Source organism: Pelmatolapia mariae, linkage group LG15 (genome assembly GCF_036321145.2).
Source record: "Pelmatolapia mariae isolate MD_Pm_ZW linkage group LG15, Pm_UMD_F_2, whole genome shotgun sequence".
In the NCBI taxonomy this organism is placed as follows: Eukaryota; Metazoa; Chordata; class Actinopteri; order Cichliformes; family Cichlidae; genus Pelmatolapia; species Pelmatolapia mariae.
The window spans coordinates 21,226,857-21,247,760 of record NC_086240.1 but is presented as its reverse complement, the minus strand read 5'-3'; the positions used below and the strand labels follow the sequence as shown (position 1 = coordinate 21,247,760).

Here is a 20,904-nt window from a genome sequence, read left to right as displayed (position 1 = left end):
ATTCTCAGCGGCCAGCTGTCAGGTCTTATGCAGACCATGGATCGATGTGCCAAATAATTAAGTGTACTGTGAATAATTAGCACAGCAGGCCCTGTGAAGCAAGTTAGTTCCTTACCTTTCCTCTCTCCAAGTTTCCTTTCATGTATGAGTTGGCCTGGGGGTCTGAGCTGTATTTCTGAGAATCATTAGCCACAGTCAGGTCCTTTGAGATGACTCCGATTGCAGCTCTATGAAATATTAGACACCAAGTGTTACTTTTTTGTCACTTGAGCTGATGAGAGTGAATTGGAGAGGGGGAAAAAAGAGGGGAGGGAGTTAATGACAGGAGCAGAGTATAAGAAAAGAGAGAGAGGATGAGAAAGGAATGACTCAGGCAGGCAGGAAGGGAGGGTTGGAGCCTTTTAAACGATCTATTGGAACTAATGGATAATGTCAGAGAGAGCACCAGACCTTACGGAGAGTGCATTTGCGTGCTGGGCTTGCAGATGATTCTGGTAAAAACCAATAGATCTAAATGGTAAATGGAGGACTCAGTGATACACATCCATGACTGATCCACAGAATAAACCGGTCTTCATGTCTTCTTTTTAAAAAAAGAGTAAAACACAATGAAAAATCTCAGGTCCTTGCACTTTTTAACTTCTGATCTTTTGCCCTTCATCTTCTCCAGGCTCTACTAATTGTTTGATTTTAACTCGCATGGTTCCTTCCTGTCTGCCATCATCCGTTCTTTGAAACCAGAAATCATTTATCTGGATGTGTCTTTCTCCTCTTCCTTCTGTCTCTATTCTCATTTCCTTTCCTCCAACCTTTCTTTGATCCAAAGCACCATCTACTATATTTTCTTTCTCTTTTGCTGACCGCTGCAGAAGCTTTTGTCTCTGCTTCTCGTTCCAAGCTAAGTAGGCCTGCATCTTATCTTTTTCTAATTACTGAACGCTGCCTCGTCTACTGTATGTCGCCGCTGTAGTGGAGGAGAAGACATAGGAAAAGAACAAAGAATGAAAATTAAATTCTTGGATGCTGAAACAAAAGAAAGTTCTAGCAAGGGCAGTTCTAAGACATTCTGTGTAAACCTTAAGCAAGTTGAGCATTAAAGAAAGATGAACCTGGAGTCTGCATGTGCTGGTAGGTTGAAAACGACAGCATGTGACACTCTCTCAAATGTACATGGTAATGCCTGTTGTTCATCTTGCAAGCAATTTCTAAATAAAGATTGCTTGAGAGATGAAAAAGGAAAGTTGGGGATTCAGTCTTATTTAATGATTAATTACTTTCTGTATAGGCGGAGAACAACCCGAACACATAAACAAAACTTTATTTTGAGGATGAGTTCAGCATTCTTGTGCCAGATAAATGTCACACTGAGCACTGTGGGCCCCACTTTGTGATTTAAGCTGGTAATACATTTTTATTTGTACATAAAATCTTGGTTAGTGTCACTTTAAGCCTTGGAGCAGCTCTGGTTCTTCGCCTTTGTAGGCAGCAGAGATTTTTCTGTCACAAGCCACCACTTCCCCTCGCCAGCTGGCCCCCAACGTCAGATCAATCAATATCTCCAAACACAGATGCACTCTGCTGAGCTCCACATGAAACCTCAATAACCAGCCACACAGAGACAAAGATGTAGACAAAACAAGACAACTCTAACACACAGAGATGACATAAGTATGCTAAGAGTGAACACTTTCTTCGCTTCCATTTGATTATTTTCACAGTTATTGGACAGAGTAACAAAAAGCAGGCAGGGAGGGGAGATCAGATTAAAAAAAAATCCAGATAAAGAAAAAAATATCAAGGGAAATAAAGTTTATTTAGTGTGTGTATCCATGTGTATAGAACATATTTCTTTATGAAATTTCCTTTCAGGGCCGATACAGAATAAATCCAATGTATGGCACCACAGGGTCAATGTGCTTCCACTATTTCTCAACTATGAAAAATTTAATTACAAAGAACAGCGTGCATGGAAAATGTGAAACACCTTTATAGATGTACATTCTGGTCTTTTAATTTATATATTTCTCAGTGGAGAATGAGACCTAATTATACATATATCACACTACACTCCTAAAGGGGACTCTTGTGCTGAATAAAGGACATAAGTTGTTTTCTGTTTCCACTCACGTGATTTCCAGTAACCACCAATTAATTGCCAGCAATGCCTGATAACTGGGTCTATAATAATCATCTCAATATACAGTACTTCTCAACAGGCAGTGTACAATTAAGAGTATTACATTAGGTTTAATGGCATGTATTAATGCATTTGTTTTCCAGTAACCTGATGTACAGCACTACTTTTCTACACTTTCATCCCACAAACCCTTAATAAACAACGTAGTTCTTTCCCATTAAACAAAAACAAACAACAACAAAAGTGTAAGGCAGTAATTAGCAGTTTATTTCCACTTGTTCCCGATACTTGCTAGCCACTGGTGTTTGTTGAGTTTGCAGTCATAACAGCATGAGATAATTTGATTTGGTGTAATTAGATTGTGCTTTTCCAACACAATGCACTTTATCATTATACTCACTCTTCAGCCTTGGTTCCTGCTTGAGCTGAACTGATAAGTTAATTCACACACACAAAAGCCACAGCATTTATTCATTTTTGTTAGCAAAAAAACAACAACAACATATATATATATATATATATATATATATATATATATATATATATATATATATGTATGTGTATATATATATGTGTATATATATGTGTGTGTGTATATATGTATATATATATCTATATATATATATATAGATATATGTGTGTGTGTGTGTATATGTATATATATATATATATATATATATATATATATATATGTGTGTGTATATATGTATATGTATATATATTAGGTTTTCTGGCTTCTTGGGCTGTATTCATACCAGTATTCATTCATTCAAATTGAACCCTGTTTTGTTTTCCCTTTTGTTGCTTGGCTTTATGGTTCATTTTGCACATGTGGACACGGTAATCACACTCAAGTGCAGACCATAACGGACCCTTTGGTGGAGGTACTCTTGTTCCAAATTAGCTACAAAACAGTTTATTGCGAGAACCGGATCCAATCTTAATCCAGACCAACTACCAGATGTCCTCTGGAAGTTTTAGCTTAGCACCTTCAGCTTTCCCATTATCACTGATGTGCCTGAGTCTACTAAGTCTATTAAGTAGCTGTAAAATCAAGTGAATTATCCATGTTATCCACTTGTCCAGACCACCTTCTTCCAATATTTACTTTTTATTTCAGGTTAGTACGAAGTCTGAACCTTCTGCTGTGGTTTCTAGTGCATTTTGGTTCCCTCGGAATTTGCATGGAGATTTCTGTATTTGAACATAAAGTTAATAAACATGTTCATCTGGAAATGAATGAATATATAGCCGTGAAACCACCATTAATTATGAGGCTTTGTTGCTTTTCTTTGTCTTATGTGTTAAAAAACTATAGTAAGGGGACTGGTTGACATTATAGGGAGTCAAGTTACTTAAACACACAGAAATGGGTGAAAACTACACATCAAACAAAGGCTTCTGCATGCCTTTTCTCAGCAATGTGCACACAGAGCTCTGCTACATCACAAATAAACTTTATTTTTAACTTTTCTAAGCTCATATCTCTTGCATAACATACTGAAGTGTTTAAAAAATACCTAGTAAAAGGTTCAGATTAATTTCTGAATCTTATTGTAATTGTGATGTAGTTTCAGATATCATGCAGACAAAGGTATGGTATGAATTTATGCATGTGGCAGAGTAGTGGTAGCTTCATTAGCTTTAGCTCAATTCATTAGCTTCATTGGATGGGTTAGGATCTAACAGTAAAGATTTTGTTGTTGTTAACATTATGCAGGTCAGCTGTTACAGATTGAGGATTTATACACAATAAATGGACTCAACTTGATGGACTCGAGAAACTGCTGAGCAGACTTGAGAAAGGAGAAAGTGCTGAGTAGCTCTTTTCTGAATTGTCTATTTTATCCAGAGACCAGCTTTCACACATGTAGTTTGGTTAGTATATCGCTTGCTCCCTCATCGTATTTGACCGGCTAATTTTTCATGCCTTTCAGCCATTTGGCATTATTAAAATGAACTTGCTGAATATTTTTTAAAATTAATTATAACAGTGTTCCTTCAACACGTTTTGTAATTGTGGCCTCTTGCTAATTTGCTGAAATAATAATAAATCTGGTCCAAAATATCTAAAAAAAAAAAAAAAAAAGAAAAGAAAAGAAAAGAAAAATAAAGTAGTTACTCAATCAGGCCAACCCCAACCTTCAGCCACAGCTGTAAGTCTAGGTGCAAAGCACATCTTTGGGTGCAGCTAGGAGTAGCATAAAAGGAGAAGCTATATCAAATTTAGAAATTAGAACCGAGTTCTCAACATTTCACCTGTATTCATGGCTCCTCACAACAATGTAGCAACAGTCTAACAGGATCTATATTAGTGATTCAGTCTAGTGTGTGACAGGAGCCATAGCAGCCACAGAAAAGTGTATACCATTAGTTGTATTTACCCCACCTGCAGTAGATAAGCTGAGACTCCACTAGAGTAGTTACTGAGAGGGAAGAGAGCTCAGATAAAGTGAAAAGTGAGTCTCTAACTGTGGCTACACTCATGTAAGAAACTGATATTATTTTTCTTTTGTCATTGCCACAGTTATTGTTTTTACAGGTATATTGTGACACCTGCAGTTGAGTGATATGTTTATACTGTAAATTAGCAAAATCAAACAAACAATATTACCCAATTTAACCAACTAGTAATGGACCCACTCAATCACCAATAGTTCAGTGGCACCACCCAGGTGTGTAATGGCCAGATTAATCAGTCCTTAAAACTGAACCTTTTAATTTATGCTTAAAATAAACATAAATTACAAAGTTGTTATTTAAGAGACAAATGAGTCATTTCTATGAAGGCATCTTCTACATTGTAGTGTCTACATTTCTTTTCTCTTTTATTATTTTCTTTTAACCTGCTAGTTTCTGCACTTTAGCCGCAGTAATGAGAGTTTTATTGTATTTCTTATTGAAAATCACAGTGCCTATATCTGTTTTTGTTATCTTTCCCCCCAGTGAAAATAAATGTCTTTGTTCACGATAAAATCTGAGTCAGAATATTGTTTGTCATGACCTTGAATGTAAACACTGCTATGGTTGTTACCAAACCTATCACAATGCTTTAAACTTCACACAGGGAGGTGCAGCTGTGAGGTGTCCCCTCAGCAAAAAAAAAGAAAAAAGAAAAAGGAGAATTTATAGATATTGAATGATGAGCAACTACAGGGACAGAAATAAATAGTACTGTGCTAGAAGATGAATGTTTTGCTGACTTACAAATGCCAACTGCAAGCCTCCCCTCCATGCTTTCTCATTCTAAGTGATACCTCCTTATTGACCGGTGTGTTGCTTCGAGATCTGAGAAGACTACATCGGCAACATGAGGTCATTTTATGTTCTCCCATCTGCACAGCTGTGCTCCTACTAATGATTTGCACAAGGAAAGGATGTGGGGGAAAAAACATTAAGTGAATTTTAGGTTTGAACCACTATTTCCAACCTGAAAAATCACTGTTTACAAGGTATCGAGTGCTGGGGGACTCTTTTGTGGTTCTGCGTGTCAGGGTGTATGTTGGACCATTTTTCAGAGAAGTCTGCTAATTATGGCAGACTAAAACAATGAAAAGAAGATTGCCACAAGGCCTACAGATTCCTAGTACATGAAAAAACGCACACACACACACACACAAACAGTGACAATTATCTCATTGCTCTGAGCACAGCTGCTTAGGCTCATCAGCAACCTGAAGAAGATAAGTTGTGACAGAACGAGGAGTGAGGAGGGAAAAAATAACCAAAAAGGAAAACAAGGCAAATTCATTTCTAACTTCACAGGGAGCTGGAAACATTCAGGCCATCTGCCGCAAACAAACAACTTTGCTGTATTGATGAAAGTGACACAGATGTGTCAGTGAGGAGTTGGATTCAGTGAGCAGCACTATCAGGGAAATGAGAAGGAAGCGGTGTAATGGAGAAAAGAAAATCCTGGGGAGAGGTGACTTTCGAGGTCACTGTTGTTACAGATTTTCATGTTTCAAGGAGTGAAATTCAAAATATTTTCATCTGTCTGCTTTCAAGTCAGTCTCAGGGTGAGCAGAGCATACAAAAAGTTATTTTTTTCCTGACAGCTCCCCTAAGGAGCTTAGGCCAAGTATGAGGATTTACACCACAAACTTATACTGGGTCTGCTTCAGGTTCTACTTCAAGCCTGTCTGGTACACCTCTACAGGTTAATTCCCAAAAGGATGTCCAAAAAAGCAAAACAACCACATCAGCTGGTTCCTAAAGTGGACCGTAGCAGGCCCATTGGAATCAAATTTAAGACCAATTTCAGGCAGCAAGTTAAGTTAATGTGCACATGACAATATTACATTATCTATATTACCAAAGATATTTCTCAGTACATCATTACTTAAATGGTGATTCTAAAATTGGCCGTGAACCAGAAGCCAAAAAAGTGCTTAAACAGTATAGGATATACAGTACTATATGACTGCATGGTTAAATGGGGCGTATACTCAAAAGCTCTTTGTGTGGTCACTATATAAATTCTAGTCAAGTCCATTCACAGTTTATTACACTAACATAAAATGTACTTTTAATAAAAATGGTTAGACTGATTCTCATCTAAATTACGTGTTTCATGCAAAGCTCGGCTGATATACAGTCATGTGAAAAGGAGAGTTTTCACGGGACTCTGTGCAGTCATCTTAAAAACTAAATGCATCCCATGACTCAATCACTTGTGTTACCACCTTTAGTGGTACATTGCTATACAGATGAGTTTAAGGTTGACTCAAGGTGCCAAGGTCGCCATCTGTCCAACACCATGCAGAGATCTGGTACGTGATGTTTGTGCAGACATGCTGTGTTTGGTTTCTCACAAATTATGGCCAAACTTCTGCACCGCTAACATATCTGTCCAAAGGACATTGTTCTCAAAGTCTTGTATTCTGTTCAAATACAACTTTGCAAACCTAAGCCGTGTTTCCATGTTCCTTTTAGGGAAAAGAGGCCTCCTTCCAAACAAGCCAAACTTGTTCAGTCTTTTTCTAATTGTACTGTCATAAACATTAATTTTTAACATACCAACTGAAGCCTTTAGAGTCAGTTCTATCAGTCCATCTTTTACAAGCTTCATCTTGTAAAAGATGGAGCTCTTTTACAATAAAAATTTTACAATTTCTCTGAGCATTGCACGGTCTGATCTTTGGATAAATTTGCTGGGACATTCGCTCCAGGGAAGAATGTGGCGTTGTATCAACGCACACCTGAATCCTTCAGACCTGCATACTGCAAAGCCTTCTGCCTTTATAGATTTTCTCGCATTTCTTAGCTTCTTAATTCCTATGGAAGCAGTAAGGGTATACTTTCTTTTTCACGTGACTCTACCTGTAGTTATCATGAAACTAGCTACAGCCATGAACCAATCCCTTCATTTCTCTGCCATGGGCACCCAAAATATTGCTCTGGTTTGTCATACACTATACAATATTCTGTATTACTAACGCAGTAAGGGGTCAATAACTAATCCAACTGAGTAATTAATGCATTGAGAGATCAATAATAGTGGCATGGTATCTGGTGAGGTTGGATCACATTATGGGAGGATGAACCTTGATATGAGACGTGTACATTTGTGTTGTGATTCTGATCTTGGTTTCAAGTAAGAAGACTAATCAAATGGTGCTAAGTGTCACTACATCTGACATATTATCTGAAAGTGTATTAAAATTGATTAAACTGCAACACAGCCACTTTAGAATTCCCCACACAAAAGGTGACGGCAGCAGAAATCTTGGAAATCTTGGGTTTAAAATACAATAGAAAAGTTTGGAGTGTTCCTGGATAGCCTCACTTGTCATTAAATCAAGTTTTGGCACCAGGTCTTGAAGTCTCTGAAGAGAAAAGAGAAATGGGTAACACAAAGCCAAATCAATGGAAATGGCAGTTCAGAGCGCTCTGCAATTTTCTACAACAGTCAGTTCCCTTTAGTAGAAAGCAGAGCTTGTGGCGCTTGCTAATTCAGCTACTAAAGTTTTGCTGTTTACCACCCACTCTTGGTTCTATTAGGCAGACCAACTGGAGATTTATCAGCTTGATAATACCCACAGTTGTGATGCAGTGAAGTAGTAGTTTAACTTCACTTTGTATGGAAATACTTAGGGATTTGCATAGTGATTCCAAAGTCCACTTTGGAAAGGTCACTTTATTGAATTTGTGTGTCATTAACCAGTAAAGCTACAAACAGTGTTGCGCTGTAAAAGAAATAAATACTCTTTACCCCTCAGCTGTAAAAGGCTGATGGGGTATCATTTTCACCCTGTTGGGCGGGCGGGTTTGTGAATGCAGGTAACTTGTGAATGCCAACATAGGATTTTGAAATTGATACCAAAGGTTTATCAACTAAAAATCTCACATGGGCTTAAATTTCAGTCAGAAGTTTTCTGAAAATCTTGTGAATGCTATCTTCAAAGGGACAGTAAATAAGTTATCAATGTAGATTCATATATTAAAGAAACATTGATTATTTTTATTTTATTTTATTTTTTTTACATCCATTGGTACTGGAGCCTTTCTATGAGCATAACACAATGGCACATAGTGTCAGTGATGTTTATCTACTACCTATGCTTCTGTTACAAGCTATACAGGACCAGAACAACTCTTTCTACAAGCTTAGTGATGAGAAGATTATAGTGGTTATCTTTCACCTGCAAGAGGTGTTTTTATCTTCAGGTCACATGTTCCAGTTTTATGGAAGAAAGGTGGTATTTCATTTTTAAGTGTTATTTGCACCTACCAGTGCAGACCTCTTACTCTGTTGTGCTGTATATAATGCTAGAAAGTGGATGTATGTAACATCACTGATATCCAAGCATGTTTTTGTGTCACCTGAAAGCCCACCATAAAGCTACAGCAGCCACTGATGCTTTCTCTTAAGTGCATGGATACAGAAACCCAAGATAGCTCCATGATTTATCAGCCATATCTGTCACATATTTCAGTGCTATCTGTATACCTGCACTTCTCCAGAGCAATTTGTTCTTGCAGTGTGTGAGCACACTATGATAACACCTCATTCACTCACTCTGATGGAGGAGACACTATACACAAACTCAGGTCAGTGCAGTTTGAGTTTAAGATAAATTTTATTGTACCTGCATGGAAATTTGTCCTGTGCACTGAAGGTGCACCAAGGACAAGAAAAGGTACAAATCAAAGCTACAATCAGCAGTCCAGGTTGTTTCGAAAGCCTTGCAGTGAACTTAATAATTGACTCTCTGTAGAAAGGGGGAAAAAGTGATCAAGATTATTTTCAGTGAATCTTTGACTGGACAGTTTACTAATCAAAACCAATAAAGGCTGCTGCTAATTTATGAATAGTTTTTAAGTGAATTATTTTAATATTTTTAATTATATTTAGGGAGTTGTCAGACACATGCAATCTGATCATTAAAGAAAGAGCAAATGGTAATTTGTATTTATTCCCATCCTCATTTACCAGCACCCCCCTCCTGCCCTCATACTCCCCCACTTCCCTCCAAATCCTCTTCCCTTCCACAAAATTTGAGCAAGATATTCAGTGCTGAGTCTGCTGTTTACAGTGACTGTTGAGCTAGAAGCAACAAAGCATAAACCAGTCAGGGTGTTTGGCTGGGAAGCAAAGGCTGTATGTAGCAAGCTCATAAATAACCCCAAGGTTGGCAGCAAACACCCACTAAAGCATGTCTGTTTATCCCAGCGCTGCATGCTTAACAGTGAAGGACGGACTATAAACATTTGCTGCTTTCACATTAGGGTCAGCCTGCCAGTGGTTTCTGAAGGCTGACATTTCAATGCTATATACATATTTTTGAATCCCTCCTTTGTATCAGCATGTGAACACACCACTTCTCCTGTCTAGTGTTGTAATGTAGTGCTGTACCAATAGAGAGTTACTGATTAGTCGCTGAAATTCAAAACGCACATTAAAGCAAGCTCATTATTTCGTGTATTTAGGCACACCCACAGTGGCTTGGGTAGGGCATTGCGCTCTCCCAGCTGTATGTGTTTCTTATACTTTTCCTTTACTTTGTAATAGGGCTGGGCGATATGGCCCAAAATTCATATCTTGATATTCTTTAGTTGGATGGTTATATACGATATATATCTATTTTTTTAAAGCCATAAAGTAAGAACAAAAAGAGAGTTCTTAGTCAAAGCTGTCCCCCAGATCTCACATAGGCACTTTTATTAACATACAGCGTAGATGGACATAAAAGAATTACTCAGAAATAAATTATCAGCATTTATTAAAATAATGATCCAGAAATAAAATAAAAAAATGTTGTTTTTGTGCATAACAAAAAGCTCACAATTGTGCAGTCAAAATGTAAACTAAAAGACTCTGTGCATAATAACAAAGACAGATTTCACAGCTGCTCTGTTCCCAAGTTCTACTGTGTGACTGACAGCCTGGAGTTTGAAATCCTCTTTGTAACTGTGTCTCCTAACAGGTGCCATTTGTGGTCCTTATACACACACAATACGGTAATATTACGTTGAAGCAGAGTACGTATCACTCCGCGAGGCTCCTCGGTAGCCGTAATGCTCTGACAATCCATCAAGCGGTGCAGCTCCGTAGCTTACCAAAGTCGTACTAAAACATTTTTTGACAGATTGCTGAGCGCCGTGTACCACATAAAATCGGTTCGCGGTCAGTAAGCACAACTAGAATTCATACATAAGGCGCGCAGTCAATTTATGAGAAAATGAAATGATTTTAGGCTGTGCAGCCCCCGTGCGTGGGGCCCGATCCGCGGTAACTCGTTAACGGAGATTTGCTGCATTATGGCGTTAACGTCATTTTAACGAGATTAACGCTAACAGCACTAAAATAGTTGCTGCTCTTTTTACTGACCAGCTCCTCTTTGATAGGTGCCGTGTCCATCTTTTCGTTGCCTGCAGATGAAGCGATGGGGGAGGGGGAGTTGTGTTCAGTGAAGGAGAGAGGCGAGGCAGAGTAACGTCGCGTAGAGACAAAAGTGGATGAAAGAGAGGCAAACTAGTGGCTCCACAAGTATAATTATAACGTAACATAGACTATATCAATATAAACGATATTGTCACATCCCAGTCCTACTTTGTAACATTGAAAATCTCTTAATTTAAATAAAACCTTGTGTCAGTTTTGACTTTAATATCTATGTGACTGTATCTTTGTCTCCCCTGCATGTGGAACTGGACCTGGAACATCAGTGAAACTAACCATTTCCTTCCATTAGTGGGTGTGGTCCAGGATAGAGCCAAGCAGGGGCACCTGTTTCCCGTCTTCAACCACTTTCAGTATTTAAAAACAGCTCTCATCACTGCCCATTGCCAGGTTATTAATGTGCTCCATGTGGGAATGTTGCTTGGGCTGTTTACAGGTCAGATTTATGATTTACGATTTGCTTACTTGTCTTATAATCTTGTACTCATGCTCATACTTCCTCCTCAAAGTGAATCCTGTTTGTGGTGCCTGCTGGAATACTAACTTGTGTATCTGCCAAAGCAGGTATGTTTTCCATGGGGAGCAGGAAAACATACCTGTTTTTGCAGACTTGGAGGCCCAGAGCTGACCTTGTGTAGAGTAGGGAGGACGGAGAGCAAAGTAAAAAATTGCTCTCGTGAGCTTTCAGCCTTGAGAAAGTTCCAGAAAATTTCTGTTCAGATTACAAGTTACTTACCTATGATCAGAATTTAACTTTAAAGAAAATTATAGAAGATTTCATTTCCTATGTGAAAACCTTCTTAACAGTGTGTGACATCCAGCTTTTGAGAAAATCATTCATTACCTAAGATCCTTTTGAGTTTGTTCATTAGAAAAAATGTTTCTCGTGTCTTGCATAGCACACAATCCTGTGTGCTATGTATAATTTCCTGTATGCTGCTAAAGGATTGAGGCTAAAGAGCCATTCACAATTACATCCTGCGTCCCTTACTGTTACTCATCAAGCTCGATTTTTTTTTATTTTTCACATGTGAATAAACAGATCTGCTCATTTAGATCAGTGCATGTGGCAACAAGTGCACTTGTAGCTCAAAATGTGCATCGATACAGAATATAAAATTATACAATTATATAGTTACCTGCTGGTCCAGGTCAGTTGGCTCTCTGAAATTATGTCTCTACCTCCTTAGATGTGGTTCCAGCTTTGCCAACAAGTGCTCAGACATCATCACTGACGTATTTACAAAAGAAGTCATCTAATCTTAAGTCCGGTCGTAAAACTAAGTAGGTTTTCTGCCTCCTGAAACCAAACTGGGAACTGGTTCCACAAAAGAGTTGCCTGATAGCTGAAGGCTCTGCCTCCCATTCTACTTTGGTAAATTTCAAGTATCACAATAAGCAAAGTGCTCTGTTAGGATAACGTGATACTGTGAGGTCTTTATAATAGCTTAGAAGTAAGAAATGGATAAACTAGCTTTTCAGAATTACTCTGAGTCTGGACATTTCTAATTTTAGAGGTATTATACAGATGGCTGAAAGCGTATCCTGTTCAAAAATGACTGCAGTATTCCTCACAGTGCTGCTCGAGGCCAGGTAATGCCATCTAGAGCAAGTGTCTGGTTAGGTGCCATGTTTCTGAGGTTTCTTAGGCCCAAATATGATCATCTCAGTCTTGTCTGAATTTAGTGCGTTTTATGATGATAATTTCAACAAATGTTTTTCGATATCCACTTTAAAAATCCTTCTTGGACAAGCCACACAGCTGCTTCACTGATCTGTTACTGGCAAATACATAATGTTGAGTATCACTTCCTGGGCTCAGTGAAGTATTCAGTTTCCTAAATTCAATAAAGAGCAGAACAGAGTCGCAAAAATTACCTTAATCCTTGATTGTGGCTTTTGGCTGACATACAGGAGAAAACATTATTTTGTAATCTTACAGTCCACTGTAATAATACTCTTGGCAAATAATATGTCTCTTGCTTAGGAAGTAATGCAACAATAGCTAATAGATAGACGAGCAGAAAGAGCATTTTACTGATTTTACCGCAAGAGAAAATTATTGTGCTACAGACATATGTATGTGGAATCTCATGCCTGATAGGTGTGTTCACCTGTCACAGAGTTATTGTATTGTTATCCTAGAATCAACAGCTTCTATTAATCAGGGGTATAGCAGGCAGTCAGTCAACACAGTACCAATAAAAAATGTAATGAAAAAATTAGATGTAAGTTGCATGACTCTGCATTTCCTTTTAAGAGAAACCCACATCCAGACTCTCACATCTCAATGTATCAGTCCAGCCTTAATTCACATTGATTTACATGTGCATGCACACAATTGCAGCTACTCAGATAACTCAAGGATCAAGACGCCTTAGCGCTCATATAATTACATGCGTGCAAAACTCTTTTCCAGCTCATTTTGCAGCCGGAGAAACATGGGATTTGACTAAAGCACTTTCACACAATCATTAAGGAGCCTGACCTAAATAAATGAGGACAACTAGCTAATACGTGGATGGAAATATTAAAGCTGTTTCTGCTTCTTTCCACGTTTTTTCCCCCCCATTCTCTTCATTTCCATTGCACATACATCAATTTTCTACTTATGTTGAATTTTGGCTTTCAGTTTTCCTGTCCCTGTCTTTTTCAGTCAGCCCTTCTCTCCCCTGCTCTCGTTGCCTCTGACTCTCTTCTCTTAGTTCTCTCGTTTTCCCCGAGTGGTCACAGAGTTTCCACCCAAATGAAAGTCGGCCTTTGAGCTTCTATGTTCTATAGTGGCCCCAAGCCAAAAAAATTAAGTATCATGACGATGAGTGAGAAATGACTGCCTGCTGCTCGCGGCCCCCATTGGAGCATTTCCCTGTTTAATGTCATTGTGCGGCTATGCTTCACGCTACATGCTCATATGTTTATAATTGATGGAGTGTATTTAGCTAGTATATCATTTGAGACAGGCAAGGCCCATCTTTTTTTATTAACTTGTTTTTGTTGTTTTCTTTGCCTCTGTTGTTCCTTACATTTGTATTTGGAGTGGTTTGACATTTTTTCCAGAAGCCAAATGGCTTTTACCCAAATCACACTTGAGTAAATTGCAGAAAGAACAAGAACATACTGCAGGGATTCTGCCCAGGAGATTTCATTATAATATCCAAGCTGGAGTTTGAGGATTCGGCCATTCATCCGTTCAGTGTTAAAGCTTGCAAACATCTGTACTGACAGGTGCATTAACTTATTATCTATAGTGAAATTTTATATGATTAAATACCAGGTCAATTTTAGGTAACTGAAAGGTGAAAAGGTTTTCTGAGGTGTAAATGATGAAAACTCTGCAGAATTGATTGATGTGCGTAGGAGACCTTTAGAAACGAGGACACGTGCGACATGGATTTTGTTTTTTCGTTGGGGGTGGGGTTTTTTTCTATTCCTAAACCAGCAGCAACCTCTTGAGCCGGAAATAATAAGCCAGTGTGCAAACATGCCAAAAACTGCATTACCTCATATAAACCCCAACTCACAGAACTCCATGTTAAGCCAAGCCAAGACAACTTTATTTAAAAACCACTGACAAAGTGTTAAACATAGCAATAAAAATATGTTAGAATACATTTTTAATAAAAATATAAATACAAATACATCTAAAAATATAATTAAATTTACAACACAACATTAAAGCATCAATACAATACAAGGTGGAATTAAACATGAGTAAAACAGTAACAAATAAATACATTTGGGTGGAACGCCAAGCAGAAGAGATGGGTCTTAAGAATGGATTTTTTTCTATGGTCAAAGGCCTGTACCCTCTGAGCCTGCGCTCTGTCCTTGAAACATCCAGGAGCAGCTGTTTAGCTGATCTAAGAGACGAGGAAGGGGAGTGCAACTGTAGCAGAGAGGTAGAGTGGGGCAAATCCATTTAAGCACTTAAAAACAAATAAAAGAAAATGTTAAAATAAACTCTAAATTGCACAGGCAGCCAGTGAAGTGAGGATAAAACAGGAGTACTTTGCTGTCTGATATCTTACAATGTGTGACGCAGCGCAGATAAAGCCAGCCCAAAACTCACAAAAACAACCAAGTAGTGATGCAATCAAGAACAACTGGACTGCAACTTGTCTGAGTTCGCCTATGGCAATAAAGCTGTGTGGACTGTGATTGATCATTGATTTCTTGTAAACCAAGTGGAGCTTCTGTCAGATGTTTAATCATTTACAAAGGTGCTGCAAGTGAATATGTGTTTGTATTGTTCCTAAACCACAACTGCTATTTTAAAAAAACGATGCAATCTGACAGCAACTTAAAAATTCACAGAAAATAGATAAATAATAGAAATTAAATAAAAGACGAATAAAGGAATTTTTTTTTTTGCACGTGTAGACTCTAAAGCTTTATAACAAATACAATGGGGATGGAGATGAGGGGTTTAAATCATGAAGCTTGAAGTTGCATCACTTTGGGCGTGGCCACTGACCACATGGAGTAATAGGTGACTGCTGACTGAGGTGGCTGAAGCTAACTGTCGGCATTTTGCCAATGCAGTAAATGCTAAAGCGATTGGTTCTTATGAAGCGATTTTATACTTTATTTAAACACTTAAAGTGCTTTCTTATTACAAGTCTCATTCTCTCAGTCACAGGCCATTCTCTGAAATTAGCTTGTTGTGTGGACAACAGTCTGTACTGACAGATTTGGGGGGGGTGTTGGGGTTTGTTTTAGTGCATAAAATTGTACTCTTATTTCATTACATATATTTTCAGAGCAATAGAGGCACTTATGGATATACCTTGCTAATCACCTCCCACTAGCAATCCACCTTTTCCTCCACAAGTGGTTATGTATAGCTAAAAAATTAAGCTGTTGACAAAAAAAACCCGTTAAAATCAATGCTCCATAATGTAGTTTACCAAACACTGTATCTATTAATACAGTCTATGTTAGGTTTGTCTGGATGGAGATCATTTTAGTTTTAAAATGAAAAGGTATTATTGTATATGTAGCCTCTCCTCCTATTTTCCAGCAGCTTTACCTCCTATTTTTTTGGGGACGTGGTTGTCGTGCTAATATATCTTCAGCTCTCCTTGAGTCACCTCTTTGATTTGATTTCCAGAATTCTCTAATATATTTTTTCCTTGATACATGTAGTTTGTGTAGTGCATACATGCCCGTGGTTTATGCGTGTGTCACAGTAGAAGAGAGAATCTGTTTCACAATTACGTGGAGCCGAGCGAGGCGGACTGACTGACAGGCTCTGCTTGTCTCTCAAAGAGGCAGCGAGAATTGAGTAGCAGTAATCCACCACGCACTACTGGGATTTCACACTGTGACTTCATGCCTATACTCTGAATTATTTGCTGCCAAGGGAATTTCACAGTCACACCAGGGGTCCCTCTGCACTTAAACTGTGCGTATGTGTCTCTGTACAGTGAGAGCAATTAAATGATTGATGGTGATTGATGTGGCCGGGATAAAAGAACACGCGCGCGCACACACACACACACTAAATTGCCCTTCCCCCATCTCCTCACCATCCAGGCCAATCACCATTAATCGGCTAATTGCATTGCACTTCAGCTCACTGAGTTTGAGGACTGAATCACTATTCAATTAGAAAATAGAACTGCTTTCCATTCTCCCAAGGCTCCCACTTCTTTCTGTTTGTCTCTATCCCCACTCGGTAGCCATGGTGATTCTGACATGAATGGGTCATGAGTGTGATCAGTGAGATTATTCCTCCTCCTCTGACATGTGGAGGTGCGTCACTGGGCAGGAGGGGTAAGTAAACAGTCACGTCTTTTGGAAGCACAAACTGTAGATAAAAGATGAACATTGGCTCCAGGTGTATTTGTAAAGCCAATCTGGAAACTTCTTTCTGAGGGCCAGCAGGGGGGTGACTCAGCTATAGCAAAAAGATGTATAAAAGGCTTTGAGAAAATGAAAGTACTTCTCATTTCTCACTTCTTGTTTTGAGACCTCAGTAAATCCTCTCCCAGTTGGGTTTTGGTTTTAGTCCCTAATTTCAAGAATTATTTTATATAGCATTTGTTGATTTAATAAGTCAGATTTTGTTTAGAATGGTAGTAATAAAGCATCATACTGTATGGATTAGGGTGTGACTACATACAGCGGTCAGAGTCCAAGTGAGAGTCATCGCTCGTTAACTGGATCTCGTTGAAAGAAACCACAGGTTTCAAAAAATAAAAAATAACAACAAAATATTTTGACTGTCAAAATACTTGAGGTGTTAAAACTGCAGTCCACAAAACTGCAGTGCATAATATCATGTATTTCAAACATTTGGTAGTTCTAGCATGTCTGTGTGTGATACTCAACTCCTTTTCTTTGTTGTCCATTATAGCAAATACAATTTTACAGCTGAAGTGCGGATGCTGTTCAGACAAAACCTTTCAGAAAGCTTTCTCTGCATTGTTTTTATAACAAGCAGCTGATTGTGGAACACAAGTGTCAGCACCACTGTTGTATCACAGAGGTGTGTTTGTTTCACTTTCTTTTATCTCTAAATCTTCAGTTACATCTTTGATGTTTCAGTTGACTTCAGTGCTTACATGTCATCTGCTTTTCTCTGTGATTTCAACTTCAGTCCTTAGATCAAATTTTTTTAAGCTTTCAGCCATTACGATTCAGTTGATATCTAGTTTCCTTACCTCTGACTGTGTGTCTGCTGTGTGGACAATTTCCAGAGCAGATACAAAACTATGCTTCCACTAAATTCCACCAGATTGTATTAAAAAAAAAGAAAAACACCAGGCATAAGAGGAGCTCCTGAGTGGTGCTTATGAGATACTTGGAAAAGTAAAAACATATCAGCCTTTTTTGTGTGCACAGAAAAAGATCACTGTTATACACAGTTATACTATTATATGCTTATTGGTCATTTCATTAGGTATAACTGCTGAACTGCTTATTAATGCATATATCTATTCAGCACTTGGTAAACCCTAAAGGCATTTAGGCATGAAGACATGGTCAAGACCAGTGCTGGTCAAGTTACTTGAAAATAGTAAGTAGTTACTAACAGGGTTGGACTGGGACAAAAAATCGGCCTGGGCATTTTGAGAGACCGGCCCACCAGGCATTATAGGAAAAACCATAAAGCCTTTGAATGAAAACAAACACTGTTGTGACAGTGATGTACACTGTCTTGTTGGTATATATGTATCAATCTAATAAACTTAAACCTACAGCATCCTCCCTATTCTGCTAGTCTTAATAGTACTTAGTGGAAACCAAAGGCTGCTTTGTCGAGTTAACCTCCTGACCTATCTACAACACATTTATTTACCACATCAATTAACAGCATGACAGCACAAAATATTTTTTCTAACATGGCAACCTTTAAAAAGTGAAAGGAGACAGAAAGAAAGGTGAGAAAGAATGAAACTTAATTGACTTGTTGATGGTATTTTACACACAGTACTGGTACAGTATCTAGAAAATGTGGGAAAATACTGGCATCATATACAGCACTTACTTCTGAAGAAATTATGATGGGACCCTGAAAAAAAAATTACTATGTACAATGATGATTTCTATATATTTTACATCAGAAGAAAACATTGGTTGTAAGATTCAGATAATTATCTAGTAAAAGCTAGACATTTTAAATGAGTATAAGAAAGAAAAGTACTTCTTTGTGCCCCCCTTTCCCTGTTAATGCCCTACCTGGCTCTCTGGCAAAACTTTGCTAGTGTCACATTGGCCACGGGCTGATAGCTAAATTGGACTCAATTGCAGAAAACCACAAACAGAGACGGCTCAAACGTTTTACAGTGTTTATTATTTAGTCCACAAGTGAATTCGTGACAAGGTGTTGCTAACTATGTTGCCGTGGGTCAGTGGGGGTGAACGGGGATTTAGCAGGTTGCGACGGGGATGGAGCGGTTGCGTCTGGGAAGAAAAGAGAACAGGGTTAAGAAGGTGGCAGGTGCAGGGTTTCCTAGTGGAGGTGGAAATAACTGATAGCGCTTACTGGTGACCGGCATGAACCTCACTTTGAGGGAGAGGCGGTGATAGTCCAGGGGAATAGTGGAAAAGGCTGGCAGACCTGAGTTCCGCTGTGTCCGAGGTGGTGAGTGAGGCTGGAGGGCAGGCAGGTGAGGGTCCTTGTATTCTTCCTGAATATGAAGATAATCCGAGGAGAGCTGAGGTTGAGGGTGATGACAAAGGAGGTCCAGGAGATCTGAAGCACATGAAACCAAGGTTAACAATGAAAAAGTGGCAAGAGCGTAAAAAGCCATAGAGTGAATACCAACGTGAGGTCGTTGACGAACTGGCAGTGAAGGAGAGTCTGAGGGGTGCTTAAATCCTCAACCTGATTGCCCCGAATCAGTCTCAGGTGTGCAGGACTGCAGCAGGGATGATGGCTCCGCCCAGGGGTGGAGACCAAGGAACTCAGGTGCCTGATAGAACTTTCCAGTCGAGTCTCCAGATCCTGACAGCTAGACCCGCCCCTGCACAGTTACCAGCTGTCTGCTACGTAGAAAGGATCCTGGTGTTATTTGTCTCTCAGAAACAGTTCATAACGTCCCTTCACCTCATTCATGTCACCTAAAAGGTAAACCTGTTTCTCCATCACCTGTTCAGCTCTGATGATTCAGTAAGGACATCCCCTTGTTTCATCTTCATGGTTCCCTCCAGCAAACATCAGCTGATACTAGAAAGTAACATTAAATAAATTCTAACAACAGCTGATCAAGCTTAAACGTGCTGCTGTTGTTTAGCTCAACACCCGCTGGTTTCCTCTTTCTGGCGCAAAGTGGGCGATAAATAAACAAGAGAGACGGGACTTGGTCAGAAAACCCAATCAGCTGATCATCGATCAGTTTCATGATTGAAGTAGCAACAGGAGAGGGAGGGGGAGAGAATGAGAGGAGAAGAGGCAGCTGACAGCGTAAAGACACAGAATAACTCCAGTTTTGTGTCTTTTCCATTGTAGCTGAAGTACGGGACAAACTGCATTCATTTTCACCACAATACGGAATCAATTTCTCTGAATATGGTCCGATTCCTTTGGCAACTCTACTAACTAACCTTCTGAATAAACTAAAGTTCACTATCAGTAACATCATAGCACCCCGTAATGCTAGCTAATACGCAGTATTATTGTAACTGACTTTAAAACGTTAGCACAACTAAAATAAACTACACCTAAACTTGGTTTATATCTGACCCAGATAGACTGCAGGTCATAACTTCTTACCTGGAGTTCAGTTCACCTGACACTTGGACCGGCGGCCGCCTCGGATCTCTCCTCCTCCTTCCTCCCCTTTCCCTCATCCACCTGCTGGCCTCCACCACTTGCTAATGTTACTGAATCTGTCGAAGCTCCGCCATAGCCACCACCAAACAACTGAGTTATTTTTACACATCGGCCAGCATCTGGTCAATCCACCACCTTTCATTGTTTATACCGTTACAAAAAAAACAAACAACAAACAAAAAGACATCGGCCCATAAAAATTAAAAATCACCATCGGCCCACCGGGCAAATGCCCGGTATGCCCGATGGCCAGTCCAGCTATGGTTACTAATTACTGATTACTTCTCCAAGAAAGTAATCCCTTTACTTTACTGATTACTTATTTTCAAAGGTAATTAGTTACTTTATTACTTAAATACTTTTTTAAAACATGATACACAACCTGAATAAGTAATAAAGCAATAGACCTTTCAGCCCAATTCTATTTTTTTCCCGCATAATCCATCATATAAAATTGAATCAAATGCAAAAGTCTCTTTTTAAAATTTGTTTTATTAGTTTGAATCTTTTAACTTTATACACATTGCATTAAGCAAAAATTTAATTATATGCGACAGTCTTTGACTTGAAGAAATTTGTCTA

The 20,904-nt window shown here is 38.8% G+C and overlaps 1 long non-coding RNA gene across 1 annotated transcript; it reads right to left on the bottom strand.

Moving 5' to 3' along the window:
- Nucleotides 1-18,732: 18,732 nt before the first annotated feature.
- LOC134643832 (uncharacterized) lies at nt 18,733-19,788 on the bottom strand. Its single transcript, XR_010096409.1, has 3 exons — nt 19,316-19,788; nt 19,033-19,242; nt 18,733-18,950 (listed from the first exon to the last, which is right to left on the bottom strand). It is a non-coding gene; the product is annotated as an uncharacterized LOC134643832 (long non-coding RNA).
- Between the last annotated feature and the right edge of the window lie 1,116 nt (nt 19,789-20,904).